We start from the raw sequence: 20,533 nt of genomic DNA on the forward strand, positions 1-20,533 counted from the left end.
GCAGGACTGAAGCGTTCTAACAGTATGTATATGTGACATAAACATGTATCTTATCATTCACCAGAAGGGACACTACTGATGTGCTAGGAGAGAGACCCAACATTTACACTTCCCAACAGTAAAATTGAGATTACAGTGACCTTTCCACCTTTCAGTGCTCTGTCTCCCCTTCTACTTATAGGGCAGGCAATTGGGTTTACAGTTGTTAATATGAAAAAATACTATAATAATTAATAAATAATAATATAAGAATAAATTGTGTTTTATATACTCACAACTGTAAACCTACTTTTGCCCAACCACGTATTGTATGTATATTGTGAGACACCTCCCTTGGGCCCAGTGTCCAGATGGCAGCTCTGGTACTAAGAGACCAGTAGATGAATACTAACTGCCCTTATTGCATCATCAGTTTAGTGAAGTGGCTATAGGTATACATCAATGTTATTCATTAGCTGAGCACCCACCATGGGGATTAGTTTTGGAGACACAAAGATGGAAAGACCATTGCTTCTGCTTCCAAAAATTTTTCAGTCTACTTGCTGAGAAAAATCCAAAGAGATACTTCAGCATCCAAAGAGGAAAGTCAATGGAAGAGAATTGCTTGAGGATTTCAGAGGAGACTTCTAGGAAGAGGTAATAGCTCGGGTGAGTATTGAAGAGAAAAGAGGAATTAGATGTCAGGGGGCGTTGGGAGTGGGTGGACGGGAGGTAGGAGAAAGGGCATTGCAAGTTGAGGCAATGGCAGAGCAATCACTCACTGTTGAGAAACAGCAATTGTGTAGAGCTCCTGGTTGACCTGTTCCTAAAGTTGGCATCCTTTCGGGCTTGTTTTCCCTGTGTTAGCAGCCTTCCGCAGGACAGAAAGGCCTGCCCAGGCACTGCAGGCCTGTTACGGGTTTCAGAATGATTCAATAGCATAGCTGGATCTGACCCTCACCACTTAGCAGGTGCAATCTGAGCTCTATTGGCCCCCCAAGAGAAGGGCCAATAGGAGTGCATTCTAAACAGTTAAATGGTGGCACCAGCAAAATAAAGGGCCCAGTGTGGAGTGGGAATAAATATACCCTAGAACATTAAGAAATCAAGCTAAGAAGTCTTTGGCTTCCTCTGCTTCATTTTCAGTCCTACTTTACGTCCACCCTCAATTCCTCTGTGTCTGGAAGGAAAATGCAGAGTCACGACATTTTGATACCAGTTACATCTGACTGGATCTGGAGCTTCGTGCATTAGGGAAGTGGCAGGTCTTCCGTTCCAATGTTTAATTCCCCTCCTACTGCCTTCCCTCCTCCCCAGTCTCACTTAGCCATTTCTCCAGCTGTTGTTGGTAAGGAAACGGTAAACATGCACATAGCTTAAGTATGACAATATTATACAGAGCTTTCTTCATGCGGCTGCTATATAAACCAGGCTCGTGTATTGAAAAACCACAATGAGCAGCAAGAAGCATCCCTTCCCTTAAAGCATATCTCTAGCTGGTTCTCTGATTGAGGTAGTTCCCAAGCACTTCTTAGGTGGCCTGACCACTGAAGGTCAAATGAGAACTCAGCCTGGCAATGAACTAGCATATCAAAGCAGGAGACTTCCTTCCACTGACCTTCATCTTTCTTCCATTTCTCACAGATTGCTCATTATGCCCCCAAAACAAATAAGATCTGATCATTCCTCCCCTCAAATCTTTCTTCATTGGTCACAAACTGTGACCTTTCCTACCTGCCACAGCCCAGTGGAAGGAAGGTGAGGCTGGTGCAAAATTTCATATTAACATTCAGCAATTGACAAAAGCTATGATTGTTTTTAAATTTAAACAAAACAAAACAAATGATCATCTCCTAGTTTTTGAATACAGGTTGATCTAGATTTGCTTCTTAGTCTGCCTTTCATTACAGTGTTTTAAATTACGGTTGGATGCATGAGCACTGGGCAATGAAGGGGAGGAGAACACCATCATCTGATGGATTTACCTCAAGGTCACTAACTGGAAAAATTCAATTTTTCAGTCATGGCAGGTGTGTTTCCTTCCTCCCTCCCTAAGCCCAGGTTGCACTGGCCTTGGCTTCCACACACCCCGCGGTGTGTGATCCAGGAGCAAGCCCACGCAGTGAGGCTGTGGAGGAGTCTCCAAGTTAAGGAGAGAAAAGCCCTGCCCGGAGAGTGCAGTTAAAAGCACTATTTCTTTATTTCTGGCTTCATGCTATTCACACTTTGTTGCACATTCTGCAGTGTGCAAAGGGGAGCACTGTTTATCCACACAGATATTGAATTGTTGATCTTAATTGGTCTTCATAACTGTCTGCTTGGTTTTCATTTCTCTTCCTCCCAGTTTAATTAACCCTTCTCCCTGGCCCCTGAAACCAGTGTCCTGTCCATGCCAAAATGCTGACTCTCACAGTAATGGGGCTGGCGAACGGACAGATCTGTCACAGAGCAGTCCTTGTTTTTTAGTCTGCGTTATTGACAGATCATCAGAGGGACTATTGGCTTTGTGCTGGGGTATGAAGAAAGGACATTCCTATTGCTTAATTGTTGCCTAATTTAGCAGTCAAGAAAGTGGTTTCTTAGGGGTAGAAAAGGTGAATTTTTATGGAAAGGAATGCCCAAGATATGATATTGTGAATTACATACCTACCTTTCTTTATGTCAGTGTATTTTTTAATAGATATATTCTTGAAAATATGTAAGTTGAAACGTAAAAAAGTTATAACTACTAGTACAGAGGTGCTATTTCAGACTTTGGTTATGTGAAAAAAACAGTTTATAAATAAACACTCCCTCTCTAATTTAGTTTATTTTCTTTTAATATATTTTTATTGATTTCATAGAGTAAGAGAAAGGGAGAGAGAGAGACAGAAACATCAATGATGAGAGAGAATCATTGATCGGTTGCCTCCTGCATGCCCCACACTGGGGACTGAGCTCAAAACCCAGGCACATGACTTGAGCCATGATCTCCCAGTTCACAAATTGATGCTCAACCACTGAACCACACTGGTCAGGCTAGTTTCTATATAATGAGTGTACCAAAGGTTGAGTTTGCGTAAAGCCAGGGCAACCTGAATTTTGACCTGCATCTCCCTGTGCCGCTGATAGGAAGGTGTGACCGATGGTGACTATACTTATCTCTCTGTTACGTGTGCTGCCTTTTACATAGTCCCCACCTGCTGTCAACCACCTGCTCGCCTGCTGACAGATTTTGTCCTGCCAGAGACTCAGTATGACCTCATTTATTTGAGGTTTTGAGTATGTGTTATCAAAGCCCAAGTGACTCTAGGCATTGTTCACTCAACTGGAGGCAGAATTGCAACCCATGAGAGTGGTACAATCCCTTAAAGTGGGGTTGTTCAATATGGGGCTGTTCCCTGGAAAATTACCCTGTCCATCTAGACACCTGACCCCCATGGATTCGATGCTAATGTTTGGTGAGAGGAAACTGCTGTGTGGGGGATAGGGATGCTGAAGTGCTCTGCCCGCTTATGTTGGATCCCTTTGTCTTCATTAGCATTTCCCCAAGTTGAGCCACGAAATGAAGCTAACTACATAAATGACACTTCAATACCCAAATGTGCTCCCCCCGCCACCCCTGCTTCCTAATGATAGAATTTAGCCACAGGCCCCAGTGAAATTACAAAATACTACGAACTACAGGGCTTATGGACGTTGACAATCCGCTTGAAATGTTTTCCAAGCAAAGTCCCAATGTCCTTTGAGAACAAATTCTTCAACTCTTTCCACTCCCAGACTGAGAAACAGGTTAGAGTTTGAGTTACTATTTGTTAGAGGCATTTTGAATGTACCCTAATTTACGTGTAACCTGGCCTTTATGTTCTATGGGAGTAATAATAGAATATTTATTGAAAAGGGAAATGATATATGGTAAAGTAGTCTGGTCCTTACCCAGGCTTCCCCATCCTAAGGGAGAGTCTGTGCCATGTGTTATGAAGGGCAATGAAGGTCCTGCCCCTCAAAGCCTTCCCTAGACCAGGAAAGGATACCCCAGCATCCCTATCCCCCAGTCACCAGCTCAGTCATCATTCCCTTAGTGCAAATGTAGGTACAGCTGGTGCCACATTCTGGGCCCTTCTGCTAGGGAAGGTTACTGACAACGTAGACCATCCTTCCTTTCTCACAATTATTCCTAGGCCTATTCCTGCTCTCCAGGAATATCATTGCCTATCATTTTCCATTCATCACTTATTTGATAAATTCATTTGTCACCCTTCCCTGGGATTGCTGGGCACAAAGCACTGTGCTTCATGATGGAAATGCCAAGCTGATTAAGACCCACTGCAAGAGGATGCAAGCCAGCACAGAGGCCACCTTCATTAGCATTTTCCCAAGTTGAGCCACGAAATGAAGCTAACTACATAAATGACACTTCAATATCCAAATGTGCTCCCCCCTCCACCCCTGCTTCCTAATGATAGAATTTAGCCCCAGGCCCCAGTGAAATTACAAAATACTACAAACTACAGGGTTTATGGACGTTGACAATCCGCTTGAAATGTTTTCCAAGCAAAGTTCCAATGTCATTTGAGAACAAATTCTTCAACTCTTTCCACTCCCAGCCTGAGAAACAGGTTAGAGTTTGAGTTACTATTTGTAACTCAAATAGTAAGATTGGATTAAGAAAGCTAAGACATTCTTTAAAATCATTCTTATTGCTCAATATTGGACTTTATCATTTCTTTACTATTGACACATGTGAACAAATTGGGGGGAGATGTTTCTTGGAGATATTGGCTTTGCTAAAGTAGTGCCCACCCTGAAAGAAAATGAGAACTAAAAATAAAACGCATATACTTCAATCTACCCATAAGGGAGTCTGGGAGTAATTTCACATAATTTCTGTTTTGAAATATTTTAATCTAAAGACGTCCTTTTAAGACATCTCTTTAGATACTGATGAATAAATCCTTAGTAAATTTGTGGATGTGTCATAAATTTAAAATGTTAAGCAACACATTAGATTTGGAAGTGGAGTCACTTCTTAGGAACCAAAATTATGTATGTGGAAACAGAGATGGATTAAGAAATATAAGCAAAATCCCACTAATTCCAATGGAAATGGAAATTACCAGGGTAGAAATTACTCTTGATTAAGGGAAATGCTTGCAATACAGATTTTTATAGTGCAATTCTATTATTATTTATATACTGCTTACCTGGCATTCATCCTATGGCAGCCTGCATTATCGGGGGGAGGGAGGTTCCTCTCTCCTTATCTAAAATGCAAACTCCTGAGGGCAAAAATTTATTGAATCCCCAGGATCTGTGTGTTCAGTGAGTGCTGCTATTTCTGCTACTGATGGTTCTAGCCCACTCTGAACCCACATCAGTGGTTAAAATCCTGCCAACTCAAATCTCATCAGGCCTTTATTAACTTCAATTCCCAGTTCTCTTTGGGGGCATTGGCACCAACATTATGGTGCTTTTACTTCAGGGTGCCTAAGTACTGGGAGGGGGATAGGCATGTTCTCTTTTTACTCAGAACAGCCCAAGAGTAACATTTGCCAGGCTTTCAAAGGGGAATAGAGTGGAATATGGCTATTATGATGTGTGTATGTGATGGAAAGCATGACTCCAAAGGAATTTGGAATGAATATAATGAAGTAATAAGGATGAATAGTTTGATTAAATCTAGTAAAGGAATATCTAGTCTTAGAATCTGAAAAAAACTTGATGATATAAATGAAGACAGGGTCACGGCAGGGTCTCCAGTGCAACCAAGTGTGTGTATCAGCACAGTGTGGAAAGTTCCAGAAGCATCCAGGCGTGAATCTAAAAGTTCATAACTTTCATTGGATGCAGTGGCAAAACATGGAAAGAAAACTACCACAGTGCATAGATGTCTATGGGGAAGGCCACCTGCCAACCTGAGCACTGTCTCTTACCCCTCACACTGGGAATGGAAGTGTCTGGAAGATAGGGGCTTCTGCTTCTGCTTATGTCACTCAGTAAGTGATAGGTAATGAGGCTCCAAGGACAGTTTTGTAGGGCAAAGGAAAACACAGCCAAGAAAGGCTACTTAAGTAGAAAGTGGGAGGTAGGAAGACTGAGCACTTTATTGGACAAAAGGTCAACATTCATGAGTGAAAAAAAAGAGGTGGTGTTTTGGGGGTGGGGAAGTGATGGAGGAAAAATTCCAAAGTATGCCGCAAGTCAGGCTTAGGAACTTGTCTCAATTAGCAAAGGAAGTGAGCTGGAAGTTCTGTCTTCTGATGCGCATGGACAGGGATGGAGAGAGAGGAGGGGGAGCAAGTGAGGAAAAGGCCAGACAGGAATATGAACTAGTCCATAGGGATTGTAGGGCTTTGCACTAAGCCCTGAAATGCCCAACGAGCATATGACAATTTTAAAATTGGACTTTTGCCCACAACAACATTGAACTATCTCAGTTTGGTGCAAAAGGGCAGGGCATCTTTCCTCCAGAATGAGTGCGGCTTGAGGGGTAATTCTCCTGCTTCTGCAGCTCTGCTGTGTCAAGTTTGCCCACTCTGGGGCAACAAGGGCTTTCTTTGATGACTTCCTGGCTCAAGTGATACTTACTGGTAGCTAACTGTGCTGGGCATTCCCGCTTACCTCCCCACACATGCAGGTTCATTCTCCCCCTTGTTTGTGCTTAGCTCTGTGCCCTGAGAAGCTGACCCTGAGTTCAGAGGTAGAAAGAGAGAGAGGCCAGGGTACTTTCTTGCTGCTCTGTCTCTGCTTCTTTGTCTCATCTATGGCGGTTGCTGTGTCTCTTTACAGACTCAACTTTCACTGGGTTCCCAACACACTACTTCCTTCCCTTTCAGCCTAGGCTGGAACCAGCCTCCCATTATTGCTGCAACAGCCCTGGTTTATTCACTTAGCCCTGCCCACACCTCTGTCTCTCTACCTTGATAATCTGAAGTGAATTTTGTCTCTTGCCAAAACAAACACTGATGTTGGGCCAAGCTCTGTTCTCAGTTCTCTGTGTGCATGAACCCATTTTATCCTCCCAACACTTTATTGATGAGGCTGAGCCACAAAAAGGTTCAGGCACTTGCCTAAGGTAACACCATCAGTAGCAGAGTCAAGGTTTGAACCTAGACAGTTGATCTCTAAACTCTTAGCACTTAACCACTGATCCATCTTATCTCTCTTCCAGCTCACATCACTTCCTGGAGCACAGCTAGGAATGAGAAAGTGGGCTCAAAGATGCAGAGTTCTAATAGTAGTTCATATACTAAAGCTTATTAGCTCATATACTGAAGCTTATTCATAGGAAAACCTTTCAGGTCACAATTAACTCTAATGTTGTTTCATTCTAATAAGATAGGTTATCAGAATGGTTCTCAACCTTGGTTGTACAACAGAATCACCTGGGGATTTTGAAACAGTCCTTGTGCCCAGGACATGCTACAGACATGAAGTCAGAACACTGGAAATGGGATGCAGGAATGGATAGTGTTTTAAATTCCCCGGAGATGTTAGCATGCTGTCGAAAATTGAGAACTATGTCCTAGCCCACAGTGGCTCTTACTAGAAGGCAAGGATTATGCATGGCTAGGCCTGGTGATGTAAGTAAAGAGTAACAGCTGACAGCTACACAAAGGGAGGATAACAAGAAGCTATGGAGAGTTTGTGCAAAAACAGCCCCTCTTCCACCTCCATTCCTTGAAAAGGGGTCATGATCTGGGTTCACTTAATGCTTGGGCAAATTGTTCCTGGGTCTGAAAATAGGTTATGTTCTTATTATTACATTTCTAGAGGCCCAGTGTGTGAAATTCATGCACAGGGGAGGGGTGGTGTTCCTCAGCCCAGCCTGCACCCTCTTGCAATCTAGGACCCCAACTGCCGGTGTAACTGGCAGTCGGACATCCCTCTCGCAATCCAGGACTGCTGGCTTCTAACCGCTCACTTGCCTGCCTGATCGCCCTTAACTGCCTCTGCCTGCCTCCCTGATCGCCCCTAACCACTCACCAGCCTGCCTGATTGCCCCTAACCACTCACCAGGCCAGCCTGTCTGATTGCTCCTAACCACCTCTGCCGTGGTGGCTTTGTCCAGAAGGACATCCGGAATGACGTCCAGAAGGTGGTTCGGCTGTCTGGTCTAATTAGCATATTATGTTTTTATTATTACAGATAGTAATTGTCCTGAGTTACTTTTTTACTTATCATTTATTTTTAAAGGCATTAATATATGAAAAGCTTAACATACTAAGAAAGTTACAATACACAAATGTGCTCGATAGTGATATTGACAGATTGACTTTTCTGCACTATATGTGATCTTGAGTTTGTTTTACCTATTCATATTTTCATGTTCGGTTATTCAGACTAATTATTCCCTATAAATACCTGGCTGATTAAGCATGAGTCACATGCAACAAAAGCAAATGCAGATGTTTGTGCCACTCAACCAAGTATTCATAAAGAAAATGATGTAAACTTTGTTCAAATCGACCAGGGCACATCAAAATACCCTTCTCCTTGGGAGTGAGCTGCACCTATTAAAGAACTGCACCTTCCTTCTTTTTTATTTTGTTTGAAACTCATATAGTAACCAGTAGGATAACCACTCATGTACCAAGAGATTAACATAATTTCCAAAGCATCAGGATCATCAAGAGAATCTGGACATATGGGAGGTGGTGGTGGGATTATTGGTGGTTCAGAGGGAAATGAAGGCAGCCAGCATGATAGGAAGGGTGGTGGTGGTGGTGGGCCATTGAATTTTAGACATAGCTTTCCTGGTGCCAGTTCTGATCCTGGCCTGGGGAGAGGGGTGGAGGGAGAGAAGAGTTCCACAGAACAGCTTTTGACTTGCTATTATTTGGTTTGTTTCCAGGATACGTGGAGGAGTTATCATTTTATCTGTTGAAATTTGACTTTCATTTTCATTCTCCTGAGCACCCTGTTCTATGTTATTAGCTACTTCAGCCCTTGTGGAAAGTAGATCAGACAGATTTGCTCCTCTATTTCTGCAGCCGGTAAAAGCCACATCACAGTTCTCTCTCTCTCTCTCTCTCTCTCTCTCTCTCTCTCTCTCTCTCTCTCTCTCTTTATCTTTAATTTCTTTATTGGTTAAGGTATTACAAATGTGTCCTCATCCCCCCATTAACCCCCACCCCGCCCACCCTACAGTTCTCTCTCTTAAAATCAAAGGCAGCAATGATAGCTGGGTAAATGCAGTCTTCTCCTGACAAATGGCAGAACATTTGTCACCAACTTTCCACTGCTTCAAGGGAGTTGTGCTATTCTTTTTTTGGCTTTTATTTTTAGCAGGTTTTCTTTTAGGTGTGCCTTTTGATTTATCTGAAGCTTCAGAAATGTCACCATTCTTTAGAGCAGCAGTTCTCAACCTGTGGGTCGCGACCCCTTGGGCGGTTGAATGACCCTTTCACAGGGGTCGCCTAAGACCATCCTGCATATCAGATATTTACATGACGATTCATAACAGTAGCAACATTACAGTTATGAAGTAGCAACGAAAATAATTTTATGGTTGGATCACAACATGAGGAACTGTATTTAAAGGGCCAGAATGTTGAGAACCACTGCTTTAGAGCATGCTCATATGAGGCCACAGCTTTATCTAAGTTTTGATCAGTGCTGTATCATCCCACTTGTCTGAATCACTCTGAGTCGTGTGCAGGGACACAGCCACCACCACGAGGTGAATGCCACGTGCGAGGAATGGGCTGTCCACCTCCCTGAGTCACTTAAGGTAGAATTACTGTTAATATACTTTGTTTACTGAAGCAAAGGAAATACACACCTTTTAGAAAGCTTTTCACCTCCAAAAATGACATCATTAAGGTTACTCTTAAATAGGTCAACTTCAGGTATCGGGAAAATTCACTTGAAATATGATACTTCTTATTGCTCTATAGATGCCAAAGAAAAGAAATTGCCATATGAGGCATATGTTTATCAAATATTCCCACCTGCTCTTTAGCAGAAGCTAAGTCCACCTGCTCTTGATTCATGGTCATAGTTGACATTTAAAACTTGTTTAATCCTGATGTGAGTGACTGGACAAACAGGAGCACTCACCAGGTGGGTGCCAGCGCTGGTTCCCTGGGAAATGGTGCAAACACAAGGAAAACTCAGGCTCCGGGTATCTGAACATCAGACGGTTTCCTGTTGTCAGAGTTGGTCATGTCTTTCGGACTGTTCTGGAATATTCCATCAGCCTGTTCCTTACAGCAGACCAAATGACTTTGATTTCTTTCTTATGTTTCTTGTGGCTCCTCTTGTTTACATGCTTGCCTGCAAAAAGCTGATGTGGGGATGTGATGACAGCTTATGGGCTGCTGAGCGACTGGCACTGGTCCACCGGAGTCCAGCCTCATTTCTTCCCCCACCATTAGCTCAGAAGTTGGGGCACTGAGCAAGGGGAAATTGGACAATGACCATGCCAAACATAAGCCAGGAGCCCCACTTTGCCCCACTTCGCCCCACTTCGCTCATCTGCCTCAGCCTTGCATCTCTGCTCCCAGTAACTCCTCCCCTCCCCACTCTCAAAGGGCCCTGGTACTGTTTTTTATTAGCTCACTCTGAAAACAAATATTTCAGCCTAGGTACACAGAGGGATCTTCAAGGCATGGTTTCTGGGGAATGTCTTACAGCAGCCGCCTCACACAGACTCAGCTCCTGTTGAGTTGCTTGTCCTTGACACTGTTGACATTTGGGACCATGCTGTTCTCTGTTGTGGGGCTGTGTTGTGCACTGTAGGGTGTTTAGCAGCATCCCTGGCTTCTATACACTAGATGCCAGGAGCATGCAGACTCTTTCCCAACATTGTGACAATGAAAATGTCTCCAGACATAGCCAATATCTCCTGGGGGCAAAATTGCCCCTATTTAAGAATCACTGTGCTAAGGAAAAGACATGAGGAGACCCTAACCTTCAAACTCCATTGGACACTGGGGTCAATGACTAAATTGAAATCTCCAGCACTTGACTGTGAGATACGTGGGCAGTTGTCTTCTAGTTGTAGTGTTGTCCTGTGGATGAAGCATTAGGTCTGTTCTGTATGGAATCCCTGGGTTGACTGGAAACTTCCCAATAGTCAGAGTTGTCCCAAGTTGAAATGAATGATCTCAGGAGTGGCTGGACTCCCCTTAGGGGGCAGGCTGGATATCTTCTAATTGCTCTTCCAGAACCATCTAACCTCTTCTCCCCTGCTCTGTGCCCCAGAGTCTCACCTATAGGGACTCTATTGATGGGCTTCTTTGCCTTTTGGCTTCTAGTTGGAAGGACAGAGGAAATGAGGTCAGGGCATTCATTCCCCAGGTGCCCCCATCATGCAAGGTCACTGTGGGCTTGCTGTGCCCGTGACAAGGGTCTCAGCTACTGTGGGGTGGCCATCATTCAGAGTGCTCTGCCACTTGTGCCCAGGTGTGATAGGGAAGCATCTCAGGTACTAGCCTGGCTGCTCATTTGATCCCCATGAGGACCTTTAGGAAGGAGGTGCTAGTATTTTCTGCATTTTGCTAATCAGAAAACTGAATTCTAGAGGGGTTGTGAATTTCCCAAGATCACTTGGCTATAAGTGGTAGAGCTGGGATTGAACACAGGAAATATGACCCACAGCCTGTGCTATATTAAACTACATAATTGTGCTCTCTCATTTACTGCTCACAATTCTAGGAAGTAGGTATCATCATCCCCTCTTTATAGTCCTTGTGTAGCATTGCTGTAATACAGTACAGGGCCTTGAGCCTCTGGTGCCTATAGTTTGTCAGTCTTGAAAAAATTGTTCATTCTCCCTTCTTCTCTGTAAATGAGAAATGTTTACAGTTTCCTGTACACTAAAAACTGTAACACATTGCTGAGAAAATTAAAGAAGACCTAAATAAGTGGAGAGATATAATGTGTTCATGAATCAGGACATTCAATATATTGGTAAGATGTCAATTTCTCTGAATTGATTTGTAGACTCAGCATCATCCCAATCAAAATATCAGTAGGCTTTTTTTGGATAGAAATTTACAAACTAATCTGAATTTCATGTAGAAGCACAAAGGATCTATAATAGCAAGATAAAACAAAACAAACAAAAGCAAAAAAGGGCAAACATATTGACAAAAGAAGAACAAAGTTGAAAGGCTAATGCTGCCTGACTTCAACACATTATAAAGCTACGCTAGTCATGAGAGTGTGGTATTGGCTTAAAGATAGACAGATAGATAAATAGGACAGAAGTAGATCTCCACACATATCATAGACAATGGCGCAAAGAAAATTTAGTGGAGAAACATGGGCCTTTCAACAAATGGTATTAGTATAAGTGGATATCCATATCTAAAATAATGAACTTCAATCCATACCTCTCATCATGTAAGTATTAACCCAAAATGGGTCAGAGATAAACATAAAACCGAAACCATAAACCTTCTAGAATAAAATACAGGAGAAATGTTTTGACCTTGGGTCAGGCAAAGATTTCTTAGATATCACACCAAAAGCATAATCCATAAAAGAACAAATTAATAAGCAGGACTTCACCAACGTTAAAAATGTTTGCTCTTCCAAAGACACTGTTAATAGAATAAAAAGACAAGCCAGAGACAGGAAGAAAATATTTATAACACATGAATGTATCTAACAAAATAATTGCATCCATAATGGATTTTAAAAGTCTCAAAACTCAATAATAAGAAAACAAACAACCCAATTTACAAAATGGACAAATTATATGAACAGACATATGACAAGTAAGCAAATGGAAAGATGCTCAAGATCATTAGTCATAAGGGAAATGCAAAGTAAAACCATGATAAAATAACACTCCACACATATTAGAATGGCTAAAATAAAAAGAAAAATCTGATCACACCAAGTTTGGTAAGGATATGGAAGAACTGGGGCTCTCATATATTGCTGATGGGACTATAAAATGGTACAATTACTTTGGAACACACTTTGTCAGTTTCTTAGAAAGTTAGGTATATATCTACCATATGACCTAGTCATCTATTCTTAGGTTTTTACTCAAGAGAAAAGAAAGCACATGTCCATAGAAAGACTTTTATACAAATGCTCATCAAGCTTTATTTCTAATCATCCCAAACTGGGAATAACCTAAGTTCCTATCAACAGGTGAATAGATAAATACACTGTGGTCCATTTATATAATGAATTCTACTTAGCAACAATGAAAACAAAATGAGCTATTGATATATGCCACAACAGAGATGAAAACCAAAGTAATTATGTTGAGTAAAATAATCCAAAAAACAAAATAAGTATATACTGTGTGATTAATTTAAATGAATGTCCAGGAATTGTGAACTAATAGATAATGACATGAAGAAGATCAATGGTTTCCTGGGAATGGAATAGGAATAAGAAGGGGCAGAAGATAGGATTGTAAAGGGCACAAGGAAACTTTTGAGGGTGATGATTATGTTCATTATCTTGATTGTGGTGATGGTTTTATAGGAGTACATGTACCTCAACATTATAAAAACATACACTTTAAATATGTGTAACATCTGTGGATATGGATTTATATGTGTGTGACAAGCTGGCACGAGGGTACAAGTGTATACAAACCCTTCTCCCTAGACACACAGGGGAAGCAGACACACAGACACAGACACATACACACACATAAATGGGGATAATGCTCTCGAGTTCTTATGCCATATTCTTCATTACTTCGGTCCTGCCCTCTATGTACTGTCTTATATATTCCTGAAGTTCTATACTAACTCAGACTTCATTTTCACTAGCACAAGTTTTGTGTGAAATCTAATGCCTCAAAAGTGCACAATATTCCAGAGTTGGGTGGAGAGTGGAGAAGGGACAGGGGTAAGATGCTAACCTATCACCCAGCAGGTGAGAGGTGCCACTTCACCTTTCAGCTCTGGAAGCTGAATTTTGTAATGAGCTGTCACTGTATTTATCACCTAACAATTACTGCAACTGGATAAGGTGTGAAAAAACCTGGAAAACATTAGCCTGTCAACTACATTGGTATCTTTGATAAAGTTGTCTATGGCGGAGTCCCAGATACAATTGAAAATTAGTATGTGGCCTGTTAAAATGGTTTAGGTTCTTTCCATCCCTTCATTCTGCAGACTGCTTCTGCTTACAATATGGCAATTGTTTTGTCAGATCACTAAAGGCAGTCATATTATTAGAACATCTTGATCTTGACTTTATATATGGTTGAGTCAAAATTACATGTGCTGGTTCAGCTGCAGTTCAAAAAGAATAGAGTGAAGCCTGAACTGTTGCTGGGCTGCCTGCCCAGGTGTACCCCATAAGGTGATGTTTAACTTGAAGAATATACCATGGTCTATGGTCTGTTAGTTCCATAAAAGTGATTTTGTTGGCATGCTTATGGTGGAACCTGCTTACAACATCAATATAATTACAGTAATTTAAAATAATAATACAACTGGCAACTAGACCAGAAAGCTTTGAGGCAGGACTGTCAATAGACTCTCTGTATGAGGAGCCAAATTATCACAAAGTTGCTTGGTATCTACAGAATCAGTACAAAAGCTTTTACTTGATCTTAGAATATGACTGTCAATGGCTTGAGGCACTCTTATCCACAAAAGGGACAGTCTTGCCAAGGGAATCATAATGCTTTGGTGAACACTGCCAAGATTGTCTTCCTTAAATCTTCTAGGCTGATGGGCTCTGCCATTCAGAGGGCCTCTATGACTCTGATTCTTTTTACTGCTTCCTTGGCTAACCAATGCCTTCTGTTCATATAGTCTTTATCCAAACAGGCACCATGTAGACACTTAGTTTTCTGCTCACTAACTTACAACCATATATACATCTTTCTCATTACTGTACCCCCAGATCAGTGGGACTGTAATTTAGATGCTGCCACAGACTTCTCTTTTACATATAGATGGATGATTTCTTGGCTTACTTCCACTATTGGCTAAGTATATCCATTCTGTTTTATTAGTTTGCATGTATTTTATGTTCAATTTTACTAGTTTAATTCTGAAAGTTACCTTCTTTCCAGGAGGACCTGCCTCCATCCCTTCTGCTCCCCATTCTGACCATTGATTTTAGCCCAAGCTGTGCCATAAACTAACCTGTGATTCAGTAAACCCATTAATTTCACTGGCTGCAATATCACTGTTGATAAGATGGGCACAATATTCCCCCAACTTCTAAGGATAAAATTTCTTTTAAAGGGGGGAACAGTGAGCATGAAAAGGAGAGAATGTGAAAGAAAGAATAAAAAATGAAGGCATGGCCTGGCTGGTGTGGTTCAGTGATTGAGCATTTACCCATGAACCAGGAGGTCATGGTTCTACTGACCAGTTTCGGGCTTGATTCACAGTAGGGGGGTGTGCAGGAGACAGTTGATCGATTCTCTCTCATCATTGATGTTTCTATTTCTCTCACTCTCTCTATCTCCCTTCTCTCTGAAATCAATAAAAACATATTTTTTAAAAACTGAAGGCACATATAATTAAAACTTTTACTATTTTTAATATATGACCTGTAAATATATGAAATACTAGAGGCCCGGTGCACGAAATTCATGCACTAGGTGGGGGGATCCCTCAGCCTGGCCTTCGCTCTTGCACAATCCGGGATCCCTCAGGGGATGTCCGGGACCCCTGGCTCCTTACAGATGGGCTCGCTGCTCCTTACCGCTTGGCTTGCTGCTCTGTAGTACTGCCACAGAGGTGGGAGAGGCTCCTGCTCCTGCAACTGCTCTAGCCAGCCATGAGCCCGGCTTCTAGTTGAGCAGCACTCCCCTTGTGGGGGCAGCCCCCGCATTGAGCGTCTGTTTCCTGGTGGTCAGTGTGCATCATAGCGACCAGTTGTTTTGGTAGTTCCACTATAATGGTCGCTTAGGTTTTTATTATATAGATGTTTGTATTTTGGAAAAGGAAGCTAAATAAGGTAATGTAATCTGGCACAGTTGTAAATCTATTATCATTGTTACTTGATTTTATGTAATAAGAAATGTTTAGATTAAACCAGCCCCTTAATTTTCAGCCAAGTGGGAGATACAATTTTTATTTATTTTTCCTGGCTAGCTGTTATGGTGGAGTAGGGAGACCTCATAATGTTAAGTAGTTTGCCTAAGACCCTTCAAACTAAGAGACTACCTTCAATAAGTGGTGTTGGGAAAATTGGACAGATACATGCAAAAAAAATGAAACTAGCCCACCAACTTACACCATACACAAAAATAAACTAAAAATGGATAAAAGACTTAAACGTAAGAAAGGAAATTATAAAAATCTTAGAAGAATCCATAGGCAGCAAAATATCAGACATATGTTGTAGCAGTATCTTTACCAATACAGCTCCTAAGGCAATGGATACTAAGGAGAAAATAAACAAATGGGACTACATCAAAATAAAAAGCCTATGCACAGCAAAAGAAACCATCAACAAAACAAGAAAGCCCACTGCATGGGAGAACATATTTGCCAATGCTATCTCAGATAAGGGTTAAAATCTCCAAAATTTACAGGGAACTCCTACAACTTAACAAAGTGAAGGTAAACAATCCAATCAAAAAATGGGCAAAGGACCTAAATAGACACTTTTCTAAAGTGGACATACAGAAGGCCAAGGGACATATGAAAACATGCTCAGAGTCACTAGTCATCCAAGAGATGCAAATCAAAACAACAATGATATACCACTCATACCTGTCAAAATGGCTATCATCAGCAAATCAACAAGTGACAGGTGCTGGCAAGGATGTGGAGAAAAAGGAACCCTAGTACACTGCTGGTGGGAATGCAGATTGGTGCAGCCACTATAGATAACAGTATGGAGTTTCCTCAAAAAATTAAAAATGAAACTCCCATTTTACCTAGTGATCCCACTTCTAGGAATATCCCAAGAAATCAGGAACACCAATCTGAAAGGATATATGCACCCCTATGTTCATAGCAGCACAATTTACAATAGCTAAGATTTGGAAAAAACCTAAGTGCCCATCAGTACATGAGTGGGTTAAAAAATGGTGGTACATCTATACAATGGAATACTACACTACTGTAAAAAAAAGGACCTCTTACCATTTGCAACAGCATGGATGAACCTGGACAGCATTATGCTAAGCAAAATAAGCCAGTTGGAGAAAGATAAATATCACGTGATCTCATTCATTTGTGGAATATAATTAACAACATAAACTAATAAACAAAAATAGAGCCAGAGGAAAAAAATATTTTAGAATATAATAGAAATAATCCTGTTAATTGCAGATTTTTAATATTTCCTACAACTTTTGTGATATTACACTGTATTAGTTTTGGTAATATTATTATGTTTAAAATATTTTTTTCTTGAAATATTAATGTTTATTGCATGTAGTATTATATTTAAATCATTTTTCTTGAAATATTAATATCTATTGTATGTAACATTATTATATTTAAAACTAGAGGCTCAGTGCATAAAAATTGTGCACTGGGGGTCGGGGGGGGGTCCCTCAGCCAGGCCCATGCCCTCTCGGAGTCTGGGAGCCCTCAGGGGATGTCTGACTGATGGCTTAGTGATGCTGCGGATAGGCTCCTGCCACTGCCACTGCACTTGCCAGCCAGCCATGAGCCCGGCTTCTGGCTGAGTGGTGCTCTCCCTGTGGGAGTGCATTGGCCACCACGGGGAAGCTCCTGTGTTGAGCGTCTGCCCTCTGGTAGTCAGTGTGCATCATAGCGACCAGTCGTTCTGCCATTTGGTCAATTTGCATATTAGCCTTTTATTACATAGGATATTTTTTCTTGCAATATTAATGTTTATTGTAACATTATTATATTTAAAATATTTTTCTTGAAATAAAAAGAAAAGTAAAATAAAATGAAAACATAAAAGAAAAAAACAACATCAACAATAACAACAACAACAAAAAACGAAGAGATTACTATGCAGCCTTTACTCAATGTCAGATCTCCAGGTTGAAATTTTAAAGTCCAGGCAAAAAATCCAGATATATAACATTTGTAATGATAAATTCAGACTTAAAAAAAAATAGGTACATAAGTAAGTGTTCACTAGACATTGATATAGATCAGCGATGGCGAACCTTTTGAGCTCGGCGTGTCAGCATTTTGAAAAACCCTAACTTAACTCTGGTGCCATGTCACATACAGAAATTTTTTGATATTTGCAACCATAGTAAAACAAAGACATATATTTTTGATATTTATTTTATATATTTAAATGCCATTTAACAAAGGAAAATCAACCAAAAAAATGAGTTTGCGTGTCATAGGTTCGCCATCACTGATATAGATGGTCACAGGTGAGGAGAAAGTTTATCCACATTTCCACACAGAAGTGATTTCCACCAGTGAAGCACGGCTCTTCAGACAGCTGTCTGACTCTCCAAGGAGACCATCCTTGCTGCACCCTGTTCCTCTTTCTTTATTAGGTATTGTTTGTGAGTCTGTTTCTTCTCACATTTGATCTCAACTATGAAGAGGACAATCTTTCAATGTAATAGCTGCAAACCAGGCTGACATTCAGAATTGCTCTCCCTATAAAATTCTGTCTCCTCCCTCTCAGCTATCTTGACAGAATCAAGCACAAAATGCAACCTTAAAGGTGACTTTTGGCCTCTGAATAAAGCATTACAGGGTATTCTGTTTCTATTTTTCTTGACTTTCCGAGAAGTAATTTTATATCCCTTAGGAGCCAAGAAGCCTTTCCCGTAATTAGGGTTTGCTACTGGCACTTGCTCCTTAAAACATTCATCTGTCCAGTTCTCAGACTGAGCGCACAGCACCGGAACCATGGGTTTCAGAGCAGGGTGGTCACAGTCCTCCTCACCCTGGAATCCTGATTAGAAAGTTCTAGAAACAATGCTCCAATTGTATCTTGAGATTTCTGGAATTAATAGGAATGGATGAGAGGACTCTTGGCTAGCACTGAACTGAACTGTCACTGATTAACTGTGTGTAACTTACGTTCTCTGGGTCTTGATTGCTTCAATTAAAACAAAATAAAACTTGAAGGGATTGAAAGCAAAGGGCACCTAAGGACTCTCTTAGGCAAACACCACTAGCATCTTTGTGCTTCTCTACATTTCTCAGCCTTGTTTGGGCCAATAGCATGCTGGTGGAAGTTAGTTACTCCACTTTCCTGTCCTGCTCCCTATAATGTCTCATACCCTCTACCTCCCTATCTACACAGATGAAAGTGAAGGCTGCTGAGATGATGGGGCCACATGATGGCAGAAAACCAGATCCCCGAGGGGAGCTGCACATTGACTGTCAAAGGAGTGAGAACTAAGCTGTGCTGTGCTAAACCCCTGAGATTATAGAGTTGACTTGTTACTGCAGCTTACTTCAGTCCTACTCTAACTCATGCATTCTTCCAGCTATAAAATTCTGTGTATCTAAGGAATGGCAGCTTTCAGGACAGAGGTGGAAAGAGATCTGAGCACAGGAAGGAAGCACTAGACGTAAACCTATTGTTTAATTGGATGTCTTACTCAAAGATGCTTCTCTAAATGAGCCAGTGTAAAGACTGAGTGGGGACTCTAGGTAGCACTTAAAGGACGGTTCCTTCTAGTGTGACAGTGACTCTGTGTGTGTTATAAGGCCCTGGCCAAACGTGGAGAAATATTTTTAAAAAATAGAATGAAGGCAGGTTGTGGGAAAAGGATGCCAGAAACCTCCTTCATCAATAAGAGAACTCAGAATGAGTTGGTGAAAAAGCTCACCAATTCCTGCACTGTAATGCTCATCTGAGAGATGATGAGTACAGAGCCACCTGAGTCTTCCCAGTGATTGTATTATAATATTTTTGTTGTGCTGCTTCAAGAATTTTTTTGGGGGGGGTCATATGGAAAGTGATTAGGTGTGGTGGATATTGATCATTTGGGGAAAATAGACTGTTCCTTTCATGTTCTTAGATTAATCCTTTTTCCGAATGGATTCCCACAGATAACATTTTCATCTTGACATATTTTTACTGAGTGAAAGTACCATTTTCAAGAAACCCCCAAAGTTTCATATTTTAGAATAAATGAGGCCTCTCTGTGGGAGCAGAAAGCCACAGAAGACACTGGAAAACCACATGGCCCGTGTTAAATCAGGAAAATGTCTGGTGGGGAAGTGAAAGCCCGTCTATGCTCAGGGGTCACTTTCTGTGTTCCAGCTCCTGTTTACTTTCCGGACCTTGGTCAGTGTCTTTTTGACAGTATAATTTCTACTATGCAGCTGGGCTTTGTGACCCATAATCAAATGCAGGAAGCCTTCAGCAGTCCCATCCAGGGAGCTCAGTCTTACTTGATTTAAATGAGAAAGTTAAGTCTCCGTCCAGACGAGCCTGTTTTCAGGCCCGGTGAGTCTCACACCTGCAGGACACTCCATCTCTGAGTGTGCTTTCCATTTCCCAGACAAGCTCAGGGGATCCACCCCCAATAAAATTCTTGTCTGCCCTAAATTGCCTTGTAGTTATAATTTATACCTCAATAAAACTACCTCTTAAAAAAGAGAAATGGCTTGATTCTTTGGACATAAGTTATACAAGGGGGAGAGGTTTCTGTGATGTGATGGGCACATCCACACCAACAGAACAAATGACAATGTGGGGGAGTGGAAGTGAC

At 41.4% G+C, this 20,533-nt stretch overlaps 1 pseudogene across 1 annotated transcript; it reads right to left on the minus strand.

Moving 5' to 3' along the window:
- Positions 1 to 8,418: 8,418 nt before the first annotated feature.
- Positions 8,419 to 9,953, minus strand: LOC308515489 (survival of motor neuron protein-like; annotated as a pseudogene). The gene is made up of 3 exons: positions 9,912 to 9,953; positions 9,061 to 9,304; positions 8,419 to 8,939 (listed from the first exon to the last, which is right to left on the minus strand). The product of its transcript is annotated as a survival of motor neuron protein-like (transcript).
- Positions 9,954 to 20,533: the final 10,580 nt, after the last annotated feature.

The sequence above is a fragment of the Myotis nattereri genome, assembly GCF_964212035.1.
Source record: "Myotis nattereri genome assembly, chromosome: 3".
NCBI lineage: Eukaryota > Metazoa > Chordata > Mammalia > Chiroptera > Vespertilionidae > Myotis > Myotis nattereri.